The sequence below is a fragment of the Sus scrofa genome, chromosome 6 (assembly GCF_054392235.1).
Source record: "Sus scrofa isolate SSC_HxYL_T2T_F1_AM1 chromosome 6, Sscrofa_HxYL_maternal_Yorkshire_Landrace_v2.0, whole genome shotgun sequence".
Taxonomy (NCBI): Eukaryota; Metazoa; Chordata; class Mammalia; order Artiodactyla; family Suidae; genus Sus; species Sus scrofa.
Window position 1 is genome coordinate 110757423 of NC_139388.1, and position 15719 is coordinate 110773141.

Below are 15719 nucleotides of genomic sequence, written 5' to 3' on the forward strand. Positions count from 1 at the left end.
ACTCCTACTTTTAAGGGGATATTTAAATATTATCTAAGGAAGTGCAGGGCAACGCCAAGGTGGACCATTAGTGTTGAAGCAGGAATGCATCTATTCTGATTGTATCTTGTCATGTGGTAGAAGCAAAGGGAACATTCAGATAATCCCCCAAATCTTCATTTCACTTAGCTGGGGAATTCAGTTTGCTATAACACAGCCTAAGAATAAAAACAAAAACAGCAAAGGAAAACACACCTTCTGGAGACCATGTGCAGTCATGTTCACAAAAGAATGAAGAACCCAAAGCCAGAGTATATACTGGCTTTATGCTTATTGTTAAAACAAAGGTGTGAATAACTCAGCTATTTTAGAATACTTAAAATATTCCCCTAGGAAACCAAAAGGCCCAGTCAAATTTTAATAGGCTTTAAAATACATCACTGCGTAAGGTGGAAACTGACCATGGAGAAGACAACTAGTAATACTACTGATAACTGCTTGAAGAGATTAACCCACCCTATTACTGGCTTTTTGGAACTCAGAGGTTTTTTGCAGATCTGAAGAAAAATTTCCTCCACCGCACAAGTTCATCTATCCTTGAGATACATTTCTTAGAATCTCAAAAGCAATTTGAATATTTCTGTTAATTTTTACAGAAGAGAGATGAGAACTTTTACTTAGTCTAAATTGAAAACCAATTCAATAAATATTTGAATTCACTACTTTCTAGGAAAAGGTAAATTAAATATGAATATATTTTTTTAAAAACACCTTTGACTAGATTTTAAGTTCTTTAAAGCAGAAACCACAGTTAACATCTCATTTTAGCCCATGGCACCTTGTAGAGTGTCTTGAACAAGTGGGCATAAAATGTACATTAAACCAATAATTTTTATGCTCCATAGTAAAGGCATTATGTTACTCAAGAAATAATACTTTTCTTAGATTAGATACTAAGTTTCAGTGCATCGTGTCACTCCAAAAAATTATAGATTATAGAGTAGTACAAATAATATTAGCTACACAAGAAAAATTTTTAGGCTGAATTCTGATAAAGTTATCTGGGAAATACAAGTAGGCATAATGCAATAATATCAATATATTATTATACTTTAAGAGCTCCTAGTAAATAGCTACTTTCAAAGATACTCTAGTTTGTTTTATCTATCTATCTCTCTATCTCTCTATCTATCTATTTACCTTTGCTTTTTAGGGCTGCACCCATGGCATATGGAAGTTTCCAGGCTAGGGTTGAATTGAAGCTGTAGTCGCCAGCCTACATACAACATAGCCACAGCAATGCGGGATCCAAGCTGAGTCTGCAACCCTACACGACAACTCACGGCAAAGCTGGATCCTTAACCCACTGAGCAAGGCCAGGGATCAAACCCACAACATCATAGTTCCTAGTCAGAATCATTTTCACTGTGCCACAACAGGAACTCCCTTTCTAGTTTTAGAAGGGTAAGAACATCTACATTTATAACAGCTTAAATTGTTTTCTTATATCAAACATTAAAAAGTGAGGGACATGTATATTAAATTTTACTCACATGTTCTCTTCAATAAATATACTGAAAACAACTGCCCCAATCTTACTCCAAATAAGTTTTTTTAAAGTTACTAAATGTTAGAAAGAAAAGAACCTCAAAAAATACCTTGTTTAATCACTTCATACCAAAGTCAAGGCCAATAACAATCAGAAATATTAACCGACTTTTCCAGTGCCACACAGCTAGTTAGTAAGTGGTATTACAATCAAAACACAAACTCTTAGTCTAACAGTTACAGAAATAATGTGACTATGATAAAAAAATGATTTTAAAATCCTGGATTTCTTTAAATTGAAGTTAGATTGAAAATAAACATGTATATTTAAATCCAAGATGTATTATTCAAAAATTAATAGAAAATCATATCATTTTTCTAATTAAAACTAGAAAGTACACTGGTTAAGGATCAAACCCAGTGTTCTGGTTCAAAACACTATGTTTTCTTTTCTTTTCTTTTGTGTGTGTGTGTGCATGTGTCTTTTTAGGGCTGTACTCGCAGCAAATGGAAGTTCCCAGGCAAAGGGTCCAAATGGAGCTGCAGCTGCTGGCCCACACCACAGCTATAGCTATACAGCATCTGCGACCTACGCCACAGCTCTCAGCAATGCCAGATCCTTAACCTACTGAATGAGGCCAGAGATCAAACCTGCATCCTCATGTATACTAGTCAGGTTCATTACCACTGAGCTATAGCAGGAACTCCCTATGTTTTCTTTAGTACACCACTATTTACTCTTTTGCATGACCTTCCCTAATCTACCTATTAAAACACTTCTTGTATTAGAGTTATTTTTCACTTTAATCTTCATAGCTAGACTTCAGAATCTGTGAGTAAGCTAAGCCCCATAACTGAGCATGTTTTACTCATAGCGTGGCAGATACTGCTGGCTCTTTGACCACAACTATTTCCCCCTTCTACCTTCCTAATTCAACCCCGATTTTGTTCAGGTCACCCACCCTCCTCCATAAGATTATGAGTTTCCAAGGAAGGGAAGAACTTCCTGGCTCCAAGAGGTCACTTCTGCTTAGTTGAATCTAAGCCAAACATAGAGGCCTATTAATCCTGCCAGTGTTCATCCTAAATATAGGAACATGGTAATAATCTAGCAAATGAAAAGAAACATGTAGGAATACAGAAAGTCTTCTGGGGAAAGTTTCTTCTCTCTTGAAAGAGATACATGTAAGACAGTCTCCCTCTCATAAGAAATTGTTATATATGTATGTGACATCTTAAACAACAGTAGCCACCTTGTGACCTCAAGAGAAGTTGGGAAGTGTCAAAGCCAAACAAAATGAGGACAGCACAGACAAAGGATGGAAAGAACCTGGGTCTCCAATGATGTTTGTTGAATCACAGAATTAAACTCTCTGGAGCCTATTCTTCCTGTGCTTTCTTGAGGTAATAAATTTTCCTTATGGCTTATCTGAATTTGCATTGAATCTTCTATTTCTTGTGACTAAAAGCATCCTAATTCAAACACTTTGATGTCACTGAATGAAAATAGCATGAACCGGAGTTCCTGTTGTGGCACAGTGGAAACAAATCCAACTAATCATTAAGATGCGGGTTTGATCCCTGGCCTTACTCAGTGGGTCAGGGATCTGGCATTGCCATGAGCTGTGGTGTAGGCTGGCAGCTATAGTCCGATTGGACCCCTAGTCTGGGAACTTCCACATGTCATGGAAATGGCAAAAAAAGAAAACAAACAAACAAACAAAAAACAAACCCCAAAACAACAAATCCTGAGGCCAGGGGTAAGACAAGGGTGACAAAAAGTGTCACTCTTTGGTAAACGTTGTTTGTATAACTGGATGGCACTACAGGAGAAGAATGACTTTTGAGTCATATTAATAATAAAATGAATTCCAGATGGGTCAAAAGAATTCAACCACGAAAAAATAAAGCAACAACAGCATTTTAAAGAAAAAAAATATATATTTACATGTTACTGTTGGGAGGACAAGTCACATAACCTTCCTGAGCCTCAGTTTTCTCTTTTGTAAAATGGTGATGATAACTAACTACAACTCAGAATGAATTTCTGAGAGTTAAATGAGTAAAATACATGAAATGTTTGACCCTTAAATAGTTCCACTTCCCACTCTTTATTTCTCTAGCAGACATTTGAAAGTTTTACAAGTTAGCTCACTATTGATGGAAATGACATAAAGAGGAAAATAGATGTTTAGTCATGTGGTCATAAAACCTTATGAGTAAATATTAGGTCATGATTGTTCAACCCTTCCCAGTGTAGTAATCCCATATGCAGTTTTAAAAATGTGTTGTTGCCTTTTTTTTTTTTTTACATAAGGCCTGACCATGGAATTCAATCATGCATTTGTTAATGGAAAACTAGTTGCTTCCATGAACTTTTTACTGTCACTAGGTGTCTGGACCTATCACCGTATACTTTAATTTTACAGGAGTAGGAGACAGTATATGGATTTTCAGTATCATCCATAAGAAAACTTATATGATTTTATCAGAGAAATAAAATGGGCAAGAAGGTATTCACCTAGCATAACCTAAGGCATATACCAACAGAAGCTAAGAGAGTCAAGACACTAGGGTTGGGGAAGGGAATTCAGGCTTCCACTTTAACGCAGTGGAGAAGCTACATGAGGTAGGAAATGTCTATATCCAGCCATAAACTTAGGCAAACAATCTTGACTGTTATTCGACACTCTGAAGGTCTGTAAAATAATGAAGAGTAAGACTTCTCACTTCCTGAAGTCCATATTCTAGTACCAGGATTCAGGACCTTAACAGAAATTAACATTTCTCTACGTGCAAAAACAATTCACAGGGAATGACAGTCAAAGCATGTAGTCCTTACTGTTCCTTCACTTAATTTTAAGATTTATCCAAGAAACCAAGCTACCCTCTACTTTCTACTTTCACAGCATGTCCATAATATAGCTCTATCATCAATGTAAGAACTGCAGAGGAGGAGTTCCCATTTTGGCTCAGTAGGTTAAGAACCCAACTAATTTCTGTGAGGATTCGGGTTTGATCCCTGCTATCACTCAGTTGGTTAAGGATCCGGCACTGCCACAAGCTGTGGCATAGGTCACAGATGTGGCTCAGATCTGGCATTGCTGTGGCTATGGCATAGCCCCGCAGCTGCAACTCTGATTTGCCCCTGAGCCTGGGAACTTCCTTAAGTCACAGTTGCAGCTGTAAAAAAAAAAAAAAAAAAAAAATTGCAGAGGAGTAAATATATGAGAGAAGCCAATCAATGTCAAAGAATTATAATAGATTCTTTGCTACTTATAGTTGAACAATGATAGTAAACCAATTGCAGCTGTGTATTTTGAAAGACGCTAGTTGTACTGGAGGAGTACTTTCACATAAGCAAAGAAAGACAGGCATAATTAACAAGTATAACATTTTACAAAAATCTCTAAAGAGTGGACATTGTCATATTTCTTAAGAAGTGGTATTAGGAGGGGGAAAAAACGCTGGTTGTGTTATCTCACAGCAGAGTTTAAGCAAAGGAGAGATAGAAGAAAATTATTCAACAAAACACTGATGCAAACTTTAGTCTTTGGATAGTTCTGAATTACAAAAGTAAGAATCCTGTGTAAAATATCATTTAGGATTAGAGCCATTAGTAATAACACATCTGTTATAAGGTATGAGAATATAATGGCACTAGCAAAGGAAAATATACTATGTATAAAAAAAACATTCATTTTCAAGTAAAATTTTCAAAATCGAAATTGTTACTATTCTAAACAAGACATATTTTTTTGAGAAACCACCAACAAATCCAGTAAAACTATGGCAGTAAAATTAGGGCCTCTGAAAACCAAACTGCTTCTAAAACAGGGTGACTTTTTTTTTTTTTTTTTTGGACTACTGTCAAATGTTTGATGACAGAGGATTACCATTTAAAGAAAATATTTTTGCTACTAAAGCAAATGTAAACTTCTTTGTTAGTAAAGAGATAAGGAATTTCTCAAAATTTAGTACTGATATGAAAATGAAAACAATTTCCTCAGGGAATTTTTAACAATTTATGATATTAAATACAATTAAAATTTGTTTAACCAATGTGACATTACTATATACCTGCCAATGTTCCCCAGGACAATTATAATACAAAAAAATTAAGTATTCCAAATACTTAGTAAAACATACAATAGCTCTTCCCAATCAACCTCAAACTACACCTTTCTAGCCTTTTATCTACATGTGTAAATCTAGACTTGAGCCATAGTGTGCTACCAGTCATCTCCCAAAAAGGCCACACTCATTCTACCCCACTGCCTTTGCACCTGCTCTCTTTTTCTAGCTGGGCTGTGAATATTTCTTATATTCAGACTGCCTCAAATGTCACTTTGTGCTGCCTTCCCAAAGACTCTGAGAAGACGTTAATAAACATCTTCTATGTGCTTCCTATTTCAGGAATTTCCATATTTGTTATAATTATTTATTTATAAGTCTGCCTCCTCTGTAGGAAAACAGGATTAGTAATAGTAGTAGCAGTAGTAACAAAATACTTCCTGTCTCTGGCAGTTTACTGGTTAGTAGTTAGAAAAAAATAAATAATATAGATGCCTCGGTATTATAAGTAGATACTACATAAACAGAGAAATGACTGTTTAATCAGTTGGGGCTTCATAAAGGAAATAACAGTTGAGCTGATTCCTTTTTTTTGCTCTTTAACCATTTTTAAAAGTTAGAGTTAATTTACAATCCTGTGTTAGTTTCAGGTGGATAGCAAAGTGATTCAGTTTTATATACATAAGACTTATTATAAGACATTGAATACAGTTCCCTGTGCTATACAGTAGGTCCTTATTGTTTATCCATTTTATATATTATCTGTTAACCCTAAATTCCTAATTTATCTCCCCTCTCCTCACTGCTATTCCCTTTGGTAACCATAAATCTGTTTTCTATTTCTGTTCAGTTAATGAGTTCATTTGTATCATTTTAAAATTTTCCATATGTAAGTGATATCATATGATACTTGTCTTTGGCTGAAATCACTTAGTATGATAATCTCTAGGTCAATTCATGTTTCTGCAAAGAGTATTAATTCATTCTTTTTATGGCTGAGTAATATTCCATTATATATGTGTGTGCATGTACACACACACACACCACACATCATCTTTGTCCATGGACATTTAGGTTGCCTCCATGTCTTAGCTACTGTATGCAAATAGTGCTGCTATGAATACTGGGGTGCTTGTTATCTTTTTTTTTTTTTTTTTTTTTTTTTTTTTTTTTTTTTTTTTTTTGTCTTTTGTTGTTGTTGTTGCTGCTATCTCTTGGGCCGCTCCCGCGGCATATGGAGGTTCCCAGGCTAGGGGTTGAATCGGAGCTGGAGCCACCCACCGGCCTACGCCAGAGCGCCACAGCAACGCGGGATCCGAGCCGCGTCTGCAACCTACACCACAGCTCACGGCAACGCCGGATCGTTAACCCACTGAGCAAGGGCAGGGACCGAACCCGCGACCTCATGGTTCCTAGTCGGATTCGTTAACCACTGCGCCACGACAGGAACTCCTGCTTGTTATCTTTTTAAATTAGTGTCTTCTTCAGATAATATGCCTGGAAGTGGGATTGAAGGATCATCTGGTAACACTGTTTTTAGTTTTTAAGGAACCTCCATACTGTTCTCCATAGCGGCTACACCAATTTACATCCTCACCAACAGTGTAGGAAGGTTCCCTTTTCTCCACACCCTCTCCAGAAGCATTTACTACCTGTAGACTTTTTGATGAGGGCCTTTTTTTTTTTTTTTTTTTTTGGTCTTTTTAGGGCCAAGTCCGTGGTATATGGAGGTTCCCAGGCTAGGGGTTGAATCAGAGCTGTAGCTGCCCTCCTACACCACAGCCACAGCAACATCAAATCCGAGCCGCAGCTGTGACCTACACCACAGCTCAGGCAACACTGGATTCTTAACCCACTGAGTGAGGCCAGGGATCAAACCCCAGTCCTCATGGATACTACTCAGGCTTGTTAACCTCTGAGCCATGACAGGAATTCCAGTGATGGCCATTCTGACCAGTATGAGGTGATATGCCTCACTGTAATTTTGACTGGCATTTCTCCACTACTTAGTGATGATACTGAGCAACTTTTCAGGTGCCTGTTGGCTATCTGTATGTCTTCTTTGGAAAAATGTCTATTTAGGTCTTCTGCTTACTTTCTGATTGGGTTGTTTGGGTTGTTTTATTTTTTTTTTTTTTCAGTGGAGGGGGTGGTTCTTAGGGCCACACTGTGGCTTATGTTTCCAGGTTAGGGGTCGAATTGTAGCTGGAGTCACTGGCCTGTGCCACAGCCACAGCCACATGAGATCCGAGCCTTGTCTGAGACCTACACCACAGCTCACAGCAATGCCAGATCCTTAACCCGCTAAGCAAGGCCAGGGATTGAACCGTGTCCTCATGGATACTATAGGGTTCATAAGCTGCTAAGCCACAATGGGAACATCCTGGGTTTGGGGGGGGGCGGTTATGTTAAGTTATCCAAGATGCTTGTATATTTTCGAAGTTGATTACTTTTGGGTAGCATCATTTGCAAATATTTTCTCCCAGTCATAGGCTGTCTTTTGGTTTTGTGTATGGTTTCCTTTGCTGTGCAAAAGTTTTTATATTTAATCAGGTCTCATTTGTTTGAGCTGATCTTTAAAGAACAGAATTTAAAAAGAATAAGATGGAGGTGGGGCAAGGCAATCTAGAGAGAAGAGAGGCACAGAAAATTTAGAGAATGAGAACAGGATGTTCTAGAGCTCCATGAGGTGAGAAGGAGGAGGTACAGGAAACAAGTGCCACAATTTCTGTAAAAAGTCACTATAGGACATTAGCAAAACGGTGGACTAGGACACTCAACTCTTATTCCCCTACAGAAACATAAAACAAACCAAATAAATAAATAAATAAATAAAAACCAAACCAGAAGCTCTCTGAATCAACTTCGTAGGAGCTCAGGAAAACAAAGGTTTAAAGTAACCAAGGCAACATGGAATCAAGTAAAAGCTATATTCATATGGTAGGAAAGTTTTGTGATATGTTTACTCACTATTGCCTTCCTCACTCCCAGAGTGGGGGTGGTCCAGTTGGTTCCCACTTCCCCCACCTTGAACAGGAGGGAATGGAACACTGTATATGTCTGTTCTAACCTGCCAGGTGGATGCCTGAAGGACCAAGGCAAGGACCTTGTCTCTGCTTTGTATAACTAAGAGTACTGGTAGAAAAAGCAGTAGGGGCATGGCTCATAAAAGGTACAGCTACAAACCCCATAGACATGTGAGCAAAAAGATTATAACAGATGTAAAACAGACCAGAGGAGAGGCTCTCTGGGAAACAGCCCAGAGGAGAGGCTCTCTGGGAAAATTTTTTAAAATTCACTATCAACCTTAAATCTAATTCTTCTCACAGTGAAAGGGGCATAAACTAGCTTACAGTGGGTAGAAAAGTTAACAGAAAAGGAACAAATGAAATAACGGCCAAAAGAATGAGAAAGATTAAAAACCTAAACTTGATGAAACACTGTCAAGGTAAAAAAACAAACAAACAAAACATATTTTTAGAAAAAAAATGATTAAGTGAGGCTCCAAAAACTGTGAGGACAGAATTAAGATACAAAATTGAGGGAAAAACCTTATAAAATAGAAAAAATAGGAGTTCCCATCATGGCTCAGCAGTTAATAAATCTGACTAGCATCCATGAGGACGCAGGTTCAATCCCTGGCCTTGCTCAGTGGGTTAAGGATCCGGCATTGCCATAAGCTGTGGTGCAGATCACAGACGAGGCTTGGATCCTGCGCTGCTGTGGGCTGTGGTGTAGGCTGGCAGCTGTAGCTTTGATTTGACTCCTAGCCTGGGAACCTCCATATGCCTAGAGTGTGGCTCCAAAAAGCAAAAATAAATAAAATAAAATAGAATAGAGAAAACACTTCCATGTAAACAGTATCCTATCAAAAGGACATGGGGTCACATCCAACCTAGAACACTTAATAGTCACATGACCTTGAGTAAGTTATCTAAGCCTTCACAGCCTCAATGTTCTCATCTGTAAAATACGGATAATAACAATAAGTACCACGTAGGGCTGTTGTGTAAAGAAACTGATATATCCTAATAAGTTACAGAAATATGTTCACAGGTAATTTCAAAGAGGATGCTCCTATCACTTTCATAGTTTATAGATAGGGGAGAGCACAAGCTGGTTAGACTTTGTGAAAAAGTTCAGATGGTTCAATTTTGCTTTGGGGACAGAGTTTCTTTTTCAAATTCATTAGGGGAAAAACAAAACATGTCATATATTTAGTTAGTAGTACTAGGAAAACATTTAAAAAAAAAAAAAAAAGCTTAGTCAATTTGTAAATGGAAGTGAGAAAACCAAGCTTATTTTCAGCCAATTACACTTGACCAATAAAAAATGAAATGTACTTTTCCCTCCCAGTCTGAAACCTTTCATTGAGCCAAGAAAAGGGCTTGGGGAGTCTTTATTTTTCAGGGTCCTTTTTGCAACTGGGTTGGCACATGTCAAAGAGCCAAATTTATTAGTTATTTTAATAAACAATAGTGCGTGATCTTCATTATTTAATAAAGAGGAAAAGGATGCAAAGTAGTGCTTCCTTTCAAAGGCAGCAAAATGAATCACTTAGCATGTGTGCTTTTGTGCTTCATGACACCTTAATCAGCACTTTTAGTTACAATGTTGTATTTTTTTTTTCAGAATGATTGTATTTTGCTGTTGAATTACAAAATAAAATAACTTTGTTTAAAAAAAACCCAAAACTTGGAGTTCCCATCATGGATCAGTGATTAACAAATCTGACTAGGAACCGTGAGTTGCAGGTTCGATCCCTGGCCTCACTCAGTAGGTTAAGGATCCAGCGTTGCCGTGAGCTGTGGTGTAGGTTGTAGACGTGGCTCAGATCTGGCATTGCTGTGGCTGTGGTGTAGGCCGGCAGCTACAGTTCCAATTCAACCCCTAGGCCTGGGAACCTCCATATGCTGTGGGTGCAGCCCTAGAAATGACAAAAAAAAAAAAAAAAAAGCAAAAACAACTTGAGATCATATTGTGACTCCACAGGTTAAGAAGCTGACATAGCATCTCTGAGGATGTGGGTTTGATCCCTGGCTTTGCTCAATGGGTTAAGGATCCAGCATTGCCACAAGCTGCAGTGTAGCTCACAGTTGCAGCTCTGATCTGATATTGCCCTGGCTGTGGTGTAGGCTGCAGCTGCAGCTCCAATTCAACCCCTAGTTGGGAACTTCCATATGCTTCAGGTGCGGCTATAAAAAGGAAAAAAAAAAGACCAACAGCTCATTGCTATCTTCTTAAAGTTCCTATACAAATTTTCCTAAGGCCAGACCTTGATTATAGCGGAAAAAAAAGAATGAACAGACTCAGAGACCTGTGGAATCTTAACAAGACTAAACACTTAAGTCACTGGAAGCTTAAAGGAGAAAAGAAAAATAATGGGACTAAAAAGGATTGAAATAAATGAAGGCTTAAAAATTCCCTAAATTTAACAAAAGACATAAACCTATATAGATTGAACAAACTAACAAGACATACTGTCAAATTAGAATTCTATATCCAGAAAAAAACAATAAAAAAAATCTCAAGTGACAAAAAAACTAAGAGATTTGTTACCAAGAGACCTATCCTAAAAGCAATGGTTTAAGAAAATTTTTATTTATTTAAAAAAACTTTAATTGAAGTACAGCTGGCATCATTATTAAAGGAAATTCTTCAAATAGAAAGAAAATGATAAAGAATTCTGGGATATCAAGAATGAATGAAAAAGTAAAAATATGGAAAAATACAATACAACTTCATTCTCTAGAAAGTAGAAGCAGAAAATTTTAACATTACCTGTTTCTCACTGTATGTAAGGAGATTATAAAGATGAATATATTATATACTAGCAGGGTAAAGGAATATAAAGGTGGTAAGATTTCTACACTTAAACTAGTAAAATGTCAACACCAATCAAATGTATAAGTTATCTATGTCCAATACTTAGAGTAACCAATAAAAAAGCTGTGCAAAAAAATACACACAAGGAGTTCCCTAATGGTCTAGTAGTTAAAAATTCAGCATTATCACTGCTGTGGCATGGGTTTGGTACCTGGCTGGGGTACTTTCACATCCTGAGGGCAAGGCAAAAAAACAAAAACCCACATACAAAAGCACTATAGGTAAAGAAGCTTGTTTTCCCTGGTTGGTTGGAAGAATACAATAAACATTCATTTTTAAATTTTAATTCTGGCATATAAGATTATATCATAAGCTGCTCAGGATAAAATCTGTAGCATCTACGTGTGTACCAGCCCACTGTGATACAGGTGTTTTGGTCTAAAGGGACTTTTTCAAAAGCTCAGTGACTCAAAGAAAGATTGTAAAGAGGCACATGCCTCTCAAAGCTCTCACACTTCTGACTGGAAAGGAATTCTTTCCTTCGAAGCCTCTCCAGCTTGTGTGAGCAGCTGGGGAAGCAAGGTGATGGTAATTCATTATGTGAAGACCCCTGAGCCAAGAATAACTCAAGTCTGAAGAGGCTTCCACAGGACGTCCAGCCCCTGTTCATATCCCCCGCAACACACACACAGGGAGGCAACAACAGTCATCAGTTGCTTTATGAAGGGATATGCGGCTAGAATGGAAAGAGGTCTTAGCTGTAAGACAGCGGCTTGGACTTCCAGTTGCAAGAAAGGTCCTAAGGATATAACATGCGACTGTAGTTAACAATACAGTATTGAGGAGTTCCTGTTGTGGGTCAGTGGTAATGAACCCAACTAGTATCCATGAGGGCATGGGTCTGATCCCTGGCCCCCGATCAGTGGGTTAAGGATCTGGCATTGCCATGAACTGTGATGTAGGTTGCAGATATGGCTAAAAGTAAATCTTAAAAGTTCTCTTCATATGTAATTCACTACACAAGCAAGCTAAAGAAGAAAAAAAATCACATATCATGTGCAGGAAAAGTACTTGACAAAAATCTAACATCTATTCATGAGAAAAACTTTCAGAAAACTAGAAAGAAAGAGAAAAAAACCTATAATATCCCTCAAAAATCAAGAACAAGGCAAGGATGTCCTCTCACACCACTCTTATTCGACACAGTACTGGAACTCATAACTGGCTCAATAAAGGGAAATAAAAAGCATATAGTTCAGAAAGAAGAAATAAAATAAAAAAGTCCGTATTTATAGATAATATGATTGTCTAAGTAGAAAATCACAAGGGGCTACAGAACAAAAAAAACACACCTAGAACTAATAGTGAGTGCCATAAGGTCATGAGACATATGACCAACATGCAAAAACAACTACATTTTTATATATTAGCAATGAACATGATGAAACCAAAATCAAAAATCCATGCCACTTACATTTACTCAAATAAAATATTTAATCTAACAAAATATACATAGGACTTAAGTTAACAATTATAAACTACTGATGAAAGAAATTAAAAAAAATTTTTTTTAAGATGTAGGAGTTCCCTGGTGGCCCAGTGGTTAAGAATTTGGCATTGTCACTGCTGTGGCTTGGGTTTGATCCCCAGCCTGGGAACTATTGCATGCTGTAGGCATGGCCGAAAGTAAAGCAGGTAAGTTCCTTGACAGGAGGATATAAATGGATATAATGATCATGTATCATGTAGTATACAACTCCCCTGCTGCTCCCAGCACAAAAAATGATCTAAATAAATGGAGAGATTTACAGTGTTCATGGATTAGAAGACTCAACCAAGTAAAGACATCAATTCTCCCAAAATTAACATATAGGTTTAATACAATTCCTAACAAATCCCAGCAAAAATTTTCTAGATATTGTAGATACAGGCAAGATTTTTCTAAAATTTATATGGAAAAGCAAAGGAACTAGAAAAGATAAAACAATTTTGAGAAAGGTGGAAGAAAAACTGTACCTAAGTTTAAGACTTACACAGCTACCACAATCAGGACAGTATGCCATTCATGGAAGGACCAACATACAGTCCTTCTTTGGTATGTGCAAGGGATTGGTTATAGGACCCCTGCAAATACCTAAATCTGCAGATGCTCAAGTCCCTTAAATATAATACCATAGTGTTTGTATATATCATATGCACATCTTCCCATATACTTTAATTAATTAATTAATTGTCTTTTTAGGGCCGCCCCGCAGCATAGGGAGGTTCCCAGACTAGGGGTGGAATCGAGCTGCAGCTGCTGGCCTACACCACAGCCATAGCAATGCCAGATCTGAATCCCATCTGTGACCTACACCACAGCTCATGGCAACACCAGATCCTTAATCCACAGAGCGAGGTCAGGGATTGAACCTACATCCTCATGGATACTAGTCAGATTTGTTTCTGTTAAGCCAGACGGGAACTCCACTCCCATATACTTTAAGTAATCTCTAGATTATTTATAATACCTAATACAATGTAAATGCTATGTAAACAGTTGTAAATACAATGTAAATGATATGTAAGTAACTGCCCACTCTCAGCAAAAAGTTTTACTTTTTGAAAACTTTCTGGATTTTTTTCCCCCAAATGTTTTCAATCTGCAGTTGGTTGACATCTGTGGATGTGGAACTTGTGGCTACAGAGGGCCAACCATTGTGATCAATGGAACAGAACAAAGAACCAAGAACTAGACCTGCGTAAGTATATAGCCAAATGATTTTGACAAGACGCAGAGCAATTCAATGAGTAAAGGTACTCTTTTCAAAAAATGGTGCTGAAAAATGGGATACCCATTTAAAAAAAAAAAAATGAACCTCAGGAGTTTCTGCTGTGGCACAGTGGATTAATGATGTGGCATCTCTGTGGCAGCACCAGTTCAATCCCTGGCCCACCACAGTGGGTAAAGGATTCAGCATTGCTGCAGCTGTGGTGTAGGTCGTAACTGCAGCTCAGATTCAATTCCTAGCCCAGGAACATCCATTTGCCACAGATGCTGCCAAAAAAGAAAAGAAAAAAAAAAAAAAGGAACCTCAATCTAATGTCACACTTCACACAAAAATTAACTCAAATTGGATCACTGACTTAACTGTTAAAATGTTTTGGGAAATAATGGTAAAATATTTGAGACCTACAACTAAATGAAAGCTTTTGAGACATGACACAGAAAGTATTATCCATTAACAATTCTGTTGATAAAATGGCTTAAAGACTTAAACATAAGACATGTTATCATAAAACTCCTAGAAGAGAACACAGGCACAACATTCTCTGACATAAATCATACAAATGTTTTCTTAGGTCAGTCTCCCAAGGTACAGAAATAAAAACAAAAATAAAACCTAATCAACCTTACAAGCTTTTTTGCACAGCAAAGAAAACGGTAAGAAAAACAAGACACCCTATGGAATGGGAGAAAACAACTGCAAATGTTTTGTATATTTTGGAGGGCTTAATCTCCAAAATATACAAAAGCTCATATAACTCAACAACAAAAAACAACCCAATCAAAAAATGGGCAGAAGACCTAAATAGACATTTCTCTAAAGAAGACATATGGATGGCCAGTAGGCACATGAAAAAATGCTCTACACCGCTAATTATCAGAGAAATGCAAATCAAAACCCAGTGAGGTACAACCTCACACCAGTCACAATGGCCCTCTTTCTATAAGTCTACAAGTAACAAATGCTGGAGAGGCTATACAGAAAAGGGAACCCTCCAACACAGCTGGTGGGAATGTAAACTGGTACAACCATCATGGAAAACAGAATTGGAGGTTTCTCAGAAAACTAAATATAGAGCTACCATATGATCCAATACTCCCACTCCTGGGCATATATCTGGACAAAACTACAACTCAAAAGGACACATACAGGAGTTCCCATCATGGCTCAGTGGTTAACGAATTCAACTAGGAACCATGAGGCTTTGGGTTCAATCCCTGGCCTTGCTCAGTGGGTTAAGGATCCAGCATTGCCATGAGCTGTGGTGTAGGTTGCAGATGCAGCTCAGATCCTGCGTTGCTGTGGCTGTGGCATAGGCCAATGGCTACAGTTCCAATTAGACCCCTAGCCTGGAAACCTCCATATGTCATGGAAGCAGCCCTAGAAATGGCAAAAAGAAAAAAAAAAAAAAAAGACACATACACCCCTATGTTCACTACAGCACTATTCACAATAGACAAGATATAGAATCAACCTAAATATCTATCGATAGATGAACAGATTAAGAAGATGTGACACATACAC

The 15719-nt window shown here is 37.6% G+C and overlaps 1 protein-coding gene across 7 annotated transcripts in view; it reads right to left on the minus strand.

Annotated features, from left to right (window-relative positions):
* The window catches only part of ROCK1 (Rho associated coiled-coil containing protein kinase 1), a 151034-nt gene that overhangs the window by 114401 nt on the left and 20914 nt on the right, over positions 1–15719 (minus strand). The window lies entirely within an intron of this gene.